Source organism: Kogia breviceps (assembly GCF_026419965.1).
Source record: "Kogia breviceps isolate mKogBre1 chromosome 20 unlocalized genomic scaffold, mKogBre1 haplotype 1 SUPER_20_unloc_15, whole genome shotgun sequence".
Lineage (NCBI taxonomy): Eukaryota > Metazoa > Chordata > Mammalia > Artiodactyla > Physeteridae > Kogia > Kogia breviceps.
This window is the reverse complement of record NW_026711566.1, coordinates 35,001-45,115: the sequence shown is the minus strand read 5'-3', so window position 1 is coordinate 45,115 and position 10,115 is coordinate 35,001.

Below are 10,115 nucleotides of genomic sequence, written 5' to 3'. Positions count from 1 at the left end.
CTAACAGCTGCTGCTGGCAGATAGGTCTTTGAAACAGGCTGGTGGCGCCCTGGACTTTGATACCGTCCATTCTGACCATTCCTGTTCTCCGTGAGAAGGGTGTTGGGCCCAGGATCGGCCACCCCAAAACGGGCCTCCGTGGCACATTGACGATTTTGAGCGAAGGGGGACTCCAGAAGCAGCCACGTTTGTCCGAGGGACACTGGGATTCTCCTCTGTGTCTCCCTGAAAGCGAGACATCCATCTCTCGGCTGAAAGGTGCACTCCCTGCCTCCGGAGGTAGGAGGCCGCCGCCGCGATCGGCAAATTAGGGCATTCGGGCCCGAGAAACCTTCGGAGACAAACACTGCGGACCACCGCAAACCCGAGCTCTGTTTAGCTTCTTCCTTCGCTCGCTCGTTCGCTCACGGCACACCCCAAAACCTAAGTCTCTCGGTCCGGTTCCCTGTCTGTCTCACCCACGTACCGTTCGTTCCTCGGTCTGAGCAGGAGAGACGCCGCCCGCTTCAGCCACTTCTCAGCCCTCGAATGAAAGGAAAGGTCACCCCGCTCCCCCCACACACCTTCGTCTCTCCGCGCCTTGGGCCCATGTTACTTTATTTTTATTTTTATTTTTTTGCATTACACGGGCCTCTCACTCTTGTGGCCTCTCCCGTTGCGGAGCACAGGCTCCGGACACGCAGGCTCAGCGGCCACGGCTCACGGGCCTAGCTGCTCCACGGCACGTGGGATCCTCCCGGACCGGGGCACAAACCTGTGTCCCCTGCATCGGCAGGCGGACTCTCGACCACTTTGCCACCAGGGAAGCCCATCGGGCCCATTTTAGAATGAGTCCAGCCACAGGAACTCAAGAGGGGTAGAGGGGGAGATCTCCCCCTCCCCCAAACAGGAAGGCACCTGGAACCCCGTTCCCACCGGCCACCCGGCTCCACTTTGGGTGCGTGAATCCTAGTTTGCCTCCTCCGGATCTTTAAATGATCTTCCACGTGTTATAACAGACTCACAAGGAGAGAAGCTTACGCATGTATTTCTTCTGAGTTTCATGCGACACGGGGAGCCCTCCTAAGAAAACAAAGAAAGACCCAGAGAAGCGTCCGAACCTAACATCTCTTCTGTTGGATCTGAGCAAAGAGAGGCAATCTGAAAAAGCAACTATACTCTGGCGGGGGTGCGGAGTGTGTGTGTGTGTGTGGGTGGGGGGGGGGGTGTGTGAGTGGGGGTGGGTGAGGGGGGGGTGGGTGGGTGGGGGGCGCGGGCGATGCCAAAGGAGGATGAGAACTCTTAGAAATTCTTAGGCATAGAAAATTAAGACGGATCCGGGCCCGCGCCTCTCCTTTTCTCGTGCGTTGGGAAGATCATTTGGCTCTCGCCGGCTGGGATGTCATCTCCCCACGAACCATCAGGCGAGCTGTGGGGCGGAAAGAGGGAGAGCAGGGTTCAGAAGAACGTGGAGAAGATGGACGCTAGATGCCCAGAGTCCACCACGTCCCCCGCCCCCCCCCCCCCCCCCCCGGGAGCAAGGATCTCTTCTTCGTGGGCACACGATCTTCCACCACGACCTCCGGACCGTGGTGCCAAGTCACGCCCACGCGAAGACAGGGCTCACCCAGGGATATGGGCTTGTGCCACAGAAAGGGAGACAGCAGGGAAGTCACCGAGCTTAAGGTATCTGACTCTCGTCGGGTCCTCGACAGGCGGAGGGACACATCTTTCCGACACGGTCGGGGCCGGCTTAGAGAACCGCTGCCGACGACGACCGCACCGCGAAGGAAGATGTCTCTGCGGTCTCGACAGAAGATCCAGTAGGTTTCCCAAGTGGCGGAGCTAGGAATCGATCGGCCAGGCAGGCGTGTCCAATCTTCAACTTTGGGAAGACACGCGGACTTTTACCCCCTTTTCGGCGGGGAGCCTGTAGAAGATCAGGCCGGGAGGAAGGACACAGTCTGTCAGTCGTTGCACGTGATGTTAACGTCCAGGCCAGGAGGAGCCATGCCAGGACTGACTCCACAAAAGGGAGAAGGTGACCAGTTGCCTTTTGAGGACCATGGCTCTCTACGCGGCACGGAAACCAAGGGAGCAGGGGCCAGGGTAGAGGCCGGCAGGGTCGTCAGAGGCCCAGCCAGGACAGAGACCGGTGAGGTGCGAGCCTGAACGAAGGCAGTAGAGGGGAGAGGGAGAGAGGGGATGGAGCAGGACCTATTTCGGTCCCGGAATCGGCAGAACCTGGTATCCCGGCGTGAGTCTTTAGAAACACCGTCCAACTCCACTCCACGGGCAAAATACAAGGTAGAGGGCGGAGCTTTCTGCACCCAGGATCCTCCCGAGACCCAGGCGAGAAGGGCCCTTCCCACGGATGGGCTCCACATCCCACCAGGGTCGGTCGGTCGGTCGGTCGGTCGGTCGGTCGGTCGGTCGGTCGGTCGGCAGGTCACCAAGACACAAAGAAGCACATTCTTTCTTTCGAGAAGCTCTGTCCCCAGGACCTGGCACTCAGCACACTGGTGATCTGCCAACCAGAACCCTTAAACACCTCCTCAGGTTCCAGGGGAAGGCTTTGCTCACCTCTTTTCGGCCCTACCTCTGTCCTCAAAACTAAAGGTAAAAGAACACACGAACACACACACACACACACACACACACACACACACACACACACACCAAAGGTAATGGAGTCCGAATACCACGAAGGCTCTCAGGTTGTGCTAGGGCCGTTGCCCAACAGCACTGTGAAGTGTGTGGGGGGGGGGGGGGCGGTGGGGGTGATGTGTGTGGGTGTGTGGGGGTGTGGGTGTGGGTGTGGGTGTGTGTGTGTGTGCGTGTGCGTGTGACTCATAGGTGGATATTTTCCATAGGTGTGCACTATGGCACTGCAGGATCTGTGGTCGGTTGCTGAGTCCCCGGAGGTGGAAGCGCAGATACAGGGCCCTGAGTGTGAAGTTATCCATGGACGCTCACAGCGCGTGGGGTCGGGGTCGGCAGCCGTAACCCTCCATGTTGGTGGTTCAACGGTCAACTCTACTTTATAGATCAGAGAGGATAACGTCACGCGTTCACTGTTAATAACTTTTCCAAATAGTCTTTATCTTTTCAAAAGGAAGACATCATTTAATCCATTTCACAAGATGATACTGGGAACCTACTGCCCCAGCACGTGAATTATCCCTACAGAACACAAGATCCCTGAGAAGGAAGAGCCCTGAGCACTGAGATACCATGAAGGTAGGCTTTTAGATGATATTCTCTGCTTCTGCAGCTCGAGGTAAAACATGGGATGACTGGCTCTACCTATCCCATTCCAGTCTGTCAAACGCGAGCCCCCATGGCACGTCTCACCAGTGGTCGGTCCACGATAACTCCATCCATAGGAATTCTTGGCAGTTTTATGTTCAGGATCATTTCTTTTCCTGCCATTGATTGAAAACTCCCTGGACCCTGTTAGCAGCTACAGATTCAATGAGTCCAGTACTTCATAGGTTTTGTCATGTATTTAGAAGGGGAATCACCATCAAGTTGCTGAAATGAGGACTAAGTGTCTTTCAGATATGGAGATGGAAATAAATGGTGCTCTGCAGGGTGTGCGATGACAGGCACCCAGGATTCCTTCACCCAGCCCTCCCTTTGCTCCCTCATAGGTTCCTGGGAAATCCAAACACACACACACGCACACACACACACACACACACACACACACACACACACACGGGGGGGGGGAGAGAGAGAGAGAGAGAGAGAGAGAGAGAGAGAGAGCTCTGGGTGTGCTATTTGCTCTCCATGATTTCACGTGCCTCTTGGGCATGGCTGACAGAGATAGATGGACATGAAGCAGCAGGACAGCAAGCTGGCATCTCGGCCGGCCTACAGAAGTTTCCCAAGTGAAATATCAACAGCAGGGCAGGGACGCCCACGTGACGTGGGAGAGAAGGGGGGTGGGGGGGGCGGCCCGCTGACCGACGTCGGTTCAGGTTTCCCGTCCCCCTCCGGCCGAGAACCTGCCTTCCGCTTCCTGCCCTCAAGTATGTGAGAGGAGGAGCGTGTTTCTTTCCAATAAATACCGACACATCATTTCAGTCTGTTTGTGTGTTTGTTTTTGCTTGTTCTTTTTCTGGACGAGGCCAAAGAGCCCTTCCAGTGGAGGTGTGTGTACAAAGGAGGATCTGACAGAATGGGAGGGTGCGGGTCAGTCCATGTGCGAAGAAATCCAGAGAATCTGTCATAGCTGAGACTCGGGCCTTTTGCAGAAATAGGCCAAGAGAGTTCGGATTTGATGATTCACTGCCACATAGTCATCACAGCAGTTTCCTGGAAGGGATTGTGTTACAGGAGGCGGCGTGGCCCTCAGCCCTCAGGCCTCAACCCGGCAGGCAGGCAGGCAGGCAGGCAGGCAGGCAGGCAGGCAGGCAGGCAGCGGCTATTGTCTGTTGGTCCCGCCCCCACCCCCACCCCCACCCCCGTTCCTTCTCCAGAGCTCCTTCCTAAGTCCCCTTGGACTGACCTTTGCCAGGAGCGGGGGAGGGGAGGTCCGGACGATTCATTCCGCAGGGCCTCGTTCAATCGCTCGATTCAAATGCAGAAAGCTCTCCGGTCAGGTCGGAGCCTTTGACTTTGCCTCGAGCTTCTCTTTAATGAATGGCTTTTTCTCTTTTCTTTCCCCAATTTCGCCACCCTCAGGCTGCCCCCTCCAAACTGCAGGGAGGGAAGGAGGGAGAGAGGAGGTGACGGGAGGAGGACGTGTGAGAAACAGGCCTTTTCTCCAGGCAAAAGGTGTCCCCTCCTTTTCCTGACCCTGGAAACCCCACTACACCATTTGAGAATCATGGACATGTGTGGAAGCAGATGTCTTCACTTGAGATCTTCCTCCGCAGGAGGACAGAAAGGAGGGCCAGTGTGTCCCTCTTGTGCTGGCCGGTTCTTGTCACTTGAATTCAAAATAATCAATAGAGCATGGAGGCACATTTTGGGGCGGCCTACTCTGGGAGCTCAACAGTTCCCTCCTCTGAAAGTTCCTTGGAACATATTAAAGCTGAGCTGGTGACTCGTGTGTGTGTGTGTGTGTGTGTGTGTGTGTGTGTGTGTGTGTGTGTGTGTGTGAAGGAGATTTCTAGATGTCAGGGTCGAAGTAACTTTAGAAGTTTGAAATACCTCTGATGATGTCGTCGGGTGTTTGGTTCAAATTTCGGAGTGGCTCTCACAGAAACAGGCACGAGGATTCTTTCCATAGGAGCCGTTGTGGCCGTTTCTCTAAGGTTTTCATCAAGTTCTCTAGCTTCCGTCTGCAGGGCTTCAGGCAAAAGGCCGTTTTAGGCCTCAGTGATGCCAAGCCAAAAGGGTGGGAGAAAATGGCCAACATTCATGGAGAGAGTCGTAGCCAGAGATTGAAGGGAACTCACAAAACTTCGGGATGCAGTCCCGTTTTCAGGTTAAGAACAACACCCTAAGGGAAACGAGTAGCACCAGAATTTCATATCCAGAAGTGTGTATCCCTGTCTCATGGAAACATAATTTTGGCCTCCAGGTAACGTATGCAAATAGCTGTATCGCCAAGGAAATAAGAAGCCTCACTGAGAGTTTCTGAATTAAGGAAGGTAAGGAGAAAAAGATCAGTGATTCCATCCTGCTGACAGAGGTATAAGTTACCAAATGGATATCCATCTTTAAAAATAAAAAAAGAAACTTGGGTTTTCCTTGTTTGTTTCTGTTTCCCTTGTATGTGGAAAACAAAAGATTTAACCATCAGTCCTAATCCCACTCCCTCTCTTTTTTTTTTTTCCAGATTTTTTTTAAAAATATTTGAAATATAATTCATTTACAATGTCGTGTTAGTTTCAGGTATACGGCACAGTGATTCAGTTCTCTCTCTCTCTCCCTCCCTCCCTCTCTCATATATATGTATATATATATATATGTATGTATGTATGTATATATATATATATATATATATATGTAGAGAGAGAGAGAGAGAGAGAGAGAGAGAGAGAGAGAGAGAGAGGGAGAGAGAGACACGGAGACGGAGACAGAGAGACAGAGAGACAGAGATTTTTATAAATCTCTATCTATCTATCTATCTATCTATCTATCTATCTATCTATCTATATCTACACATATATATTTTAGCGGCTTCCCCGGTGGCGCAGTGGTTGAGAGTCCGCCTGCCGATGCAGGGGACACGGGTTCGTGCCCCGGTCCGGGAAAATCCCACATGCCGCGGAGCAGCTAGGCCCGTGAGCCTGTGCGTCCGGAGCCTGTGCTCCACAACGGGAGAGGCCACAACAGTGAGAGACCCGCATACCGCAATATAAATAAATGAATGAATGGATGAATGAATAAATAAATAAATAATTTTGAAAAGATTCTTTTTCAGATTCTTTTCTCTCATAGGTTATTACAAAGTATTGAGTAGAGTATCCTGTGCTCTATAGTAGGAGATGCTTGTTGATTCCCTATTTTATGTACAGTAATGTGTATATGTTCATCCCACCCAACCCCCTAAGTATCCCCCGCTTCCCCAGTCAGTCCCATTTTACACAAGTAGTCATACACATCCTCCTCCTCCTCCTCCTCCTCCTCCTCCTCCTCCTCCTCCTCCTCCTCCTCCTCCTCAATTCACTCAACCCCATGGAAGTCATTCTTGCTCTTCTTGGAGTCCAGTTTTTCCATCGGTTCTGCCGGCCCTGCCTGATGATTGAGCGTGACTGGACGAGTGCCGGTTCCAAAAAAGTTTTCAAGAGCTTCTGTGAAGAATTGTAGGATTTGCCCAGTGAAAGGGGTGCCTCGATCTGATCACCCGGAAGCCTGTGGAAGGCAGACCCCAGGCGGCAAGCACATTTCGTTTCTTTAACAGTCTCTGTGCCACGGTGAGGACATCAGGCTTGCGGTGAGGGAAGACCTCAACCCACACGGAAAACATAGCCACGGTCACAAGAATGTTTGGATGACCCCTACGAAGTGGCAGTGGAGGGCTTCCCCGGTGGCGCAGTGGTTGAGGATCCGCCCGCCGATGCAGGGGACACGGGTTCGTGCCCCGGTCCGGGAAGATCCCACACGCCGCGTGGCGGCCGGGCCCGTGAGCCATGGCCGCGGAGCCTGTGCTCCGCCACGGGAGAGGCCACAACAGTGAGAGGCCCGCATCCCACAAAAAATAAATAAATAAATAAATAAATAAATAAGTGGCAGTGGAATGAAGTCCAGTGGCTGGGGGTCCGAGGATCCAGAGAGAGGAGGTTTTCTTTCCAGAGAGAAAAACGTTCCCCCCCACCCCCACCCCCACCCCCCAGGGTTACAAGCACGAGAGGTCAGACGTCGCCGTTCCCGTTGCCGGTAGACCGTAGAAAATCTTCCTGCCCACGTCTATTGACAATCGGACTCCTCTTCAAGACACCGTGGGATGGGCGGGTGAAGGAATGCAAGGGGAGGGGCAGGGGGGAGGTTGGCCAGGGAGCAACCGGCTGGGCCGCCGTCTCGTCTCGTCTCGTCTCGTCTCGTCTCGTCTCGTCTCATCTCGTCTCGTCTCGTCTCGTCTCGTCTCCCGTCTGCCATAGCCCCGACCGGATGCTGAAAGGACAGAATGGACTTGCTCCACCCACGTGTGCCCCGCCACCCCCACCATCTTTCAACGGGCTGTTGTTGCCGCCTCGGCGTGAAAGTCGGTTAGAACATCTCCGTGATACTGGGTACAGTCCCTTTCGTGTGAGCCTCCATTTTGACGACGACAGACAGCCCTTTATGCCAGGGCAGAGAAGACTTCCGGGAAGAAAGATCCCATCATTTCTGGAACCGTTAGAACACATCGGTGTACAGACACAAGCCAAAGAAGACTTCACGTCGTTCCTTCCTCTTTGGACAACGCTTCCCGTGTCATCGAACCTCCCCAAGAAACTTAGTCAGTTTCATCTCTCTCATTTCTCAGGAGAGAGAACACATTTTTTGAGCTACTTGGAGGGCCCTCTCCTCCTGGATCCTATCTCTAAGTCCAAAGGACTTCATCGGTCCTTCAATTTGGGGGCAAGTGTGTCCAAAATATCCAAAAGATTGTAAGGCACTTCATCAGATGATAGGTCACCGTGAAACAGTGCTTCCTTAGGCACGTCACCAGCATCCCAAGGAAAGACTTGCTAGGCAGAGAGAGAAGCTTCTTTTTCAGTTCTGAGCCAGACCTGGTTCTTTGACTATCGAGAGGACTAAGTCGATGTGAGTCCTCCGAGACCTGATAAAGGCAGCCTAGAAAATAAGTGATGACTTTTGACAAAGACATAAGCTTTTCTCTCTCTCTCTCTCTCTCTCTCTCTCTCTCTCTCTTTCTTCCTTCTTTCCTTCCTTCCGTCCTTCCTTCCTTCCTTCCTTCCGTCCTTCCGTCCTTCCTTTCTTTTCCTTCCTTCCTTTCTTTCTTTCTTTCTTTCTTTCTTTCTTTCTTTCTTTCTTTCTTTCTTTCTTTCTTTCTTTCTTTCTTTCTTTCTTTCTTTCTTTCCCTCCTTAAAGATAAAGGAAAAGATCCTTTCCTAATCTAATCTAATCTCTCATGATGGACAGAGCAGACCGATAGAAAAAAAACCCAAACCCTAAACCCAAACCTGGTCCTTTGAACAGAGAGAGGCAACTAAATCTTAATTTGGCACTGGTTTCAATGTTGATGTGAAAAGTCATTTCTGTCTTTGTATCCATCCTCATCCAGTCCTGACCACAGATCTGATTCCTTTCGAAAGCCTCTTTTCTTCACACGCCTTTTCCAATCGTCTGTGCCCATTTTTAGCTTGTCCCTTGATTTCTTTCTTTCCCATTGAGAAATGACTACCTTTAGGACTAAAACCTCTCGCTCCTTCCCCCAAACCTCATCTCCATACTTCCTAATTTGCCTCCACCCGCGCGCCCCCCCACCCCCCCACCCCCCGGAAAAAAAAAAAAAAAAAAAAAAAAGTCCTCTTCCTCCCATGAGGATGGCGACATCAGGTTCAGGTCCTTAAAGAAGGACCACACACGTTCCTTCTTTACAATGCTTCGTCCTTGGACACTGTCTTTTTTCTTTTCTTTCTTTTTTTTTTTTTTTTCCTTCAGTGAAAGTAAGGAAGCCAACCGCAGTGAGCAGCGTGAACATGGAATACTGTGTAGAAGTCAAGGCTCCTACCTAGTACAGTCTTTCCCTAAAGCACAAGATCTAGCTAGGCGTGGAACCGAACATGCTCAGTCTCTCCTCCGTAAAAGGTCCAAAGAAGGGAGACCCTCAGACTTGTGGAGCCATGAACGTTTCAGTATTTTATCTTATGTGGCGATGATGTAGACACTCGCTGAGATTTCACCCTGTCATGGCACTTAGCCAAGCTGTAAGCCCAGAGATGACCAGAGATGCTGGAAAATCTTGAAGTCGGCCTACAGAAAACAAGCACTGGGGGGAAAGTTCCCCTTAAACATTCTTATCTCGTCCACACCTATGTCCTCTGTTTGTCATGAGCAATCCTACTTAGATGATTCGTGAACATTTCAGGAGACATGAAAGCAGTTCAGTTCAGTTCGTCGTGATCCCTACACCTCCCGCCCGCCCCCCTCCCCTTTCACGTGAGAGATTTTCTTCCTGATTTCAGAGGGGAGAAGTAAAGGAGAGTCAGAGCGTCCCTCTCGCGGTGTGGTGTTGTCACTCTAATTCCAAAACATCCGTACGCCACGGAGGCACATTTGGGGGCGTCCTACTCAGGGCCCCAAGACTTTCAGAGTCAAACCTAAGGAGGATGTAAATGTACTTCACGCCACCGAACCCGAACCGGTGAGGTGAACCCGGTGGCTTCCTAGGAGATGACGTGTCATCGGCCCACCAGTTTAAAACACAGAACCAAACACCCTCTCCCCGACGACTCGGAGCAAGTGAGTCCGTGGGTGTGTCGGAGAGGGTCCTCTGCTCCTGCTGGGTCCATAAGCACTGCACACGAGAGTAGGTAGGTAGGTGTTCACGGTGCCCTTGGGAAGGAAAGGCGGGGAGAATTTTATTTCGAAAAGCTTATCTCCTCACAGCATTGACACTACGAACGATGATGCAACTTCATCGGGGGGTGGGCGGGGGCGGTGAAGGAAGGCCAGGGAGCCCGGCCACATAGAAGAGCCACGGAGAGCGTCTGTGACCGCAAGGATGTCCA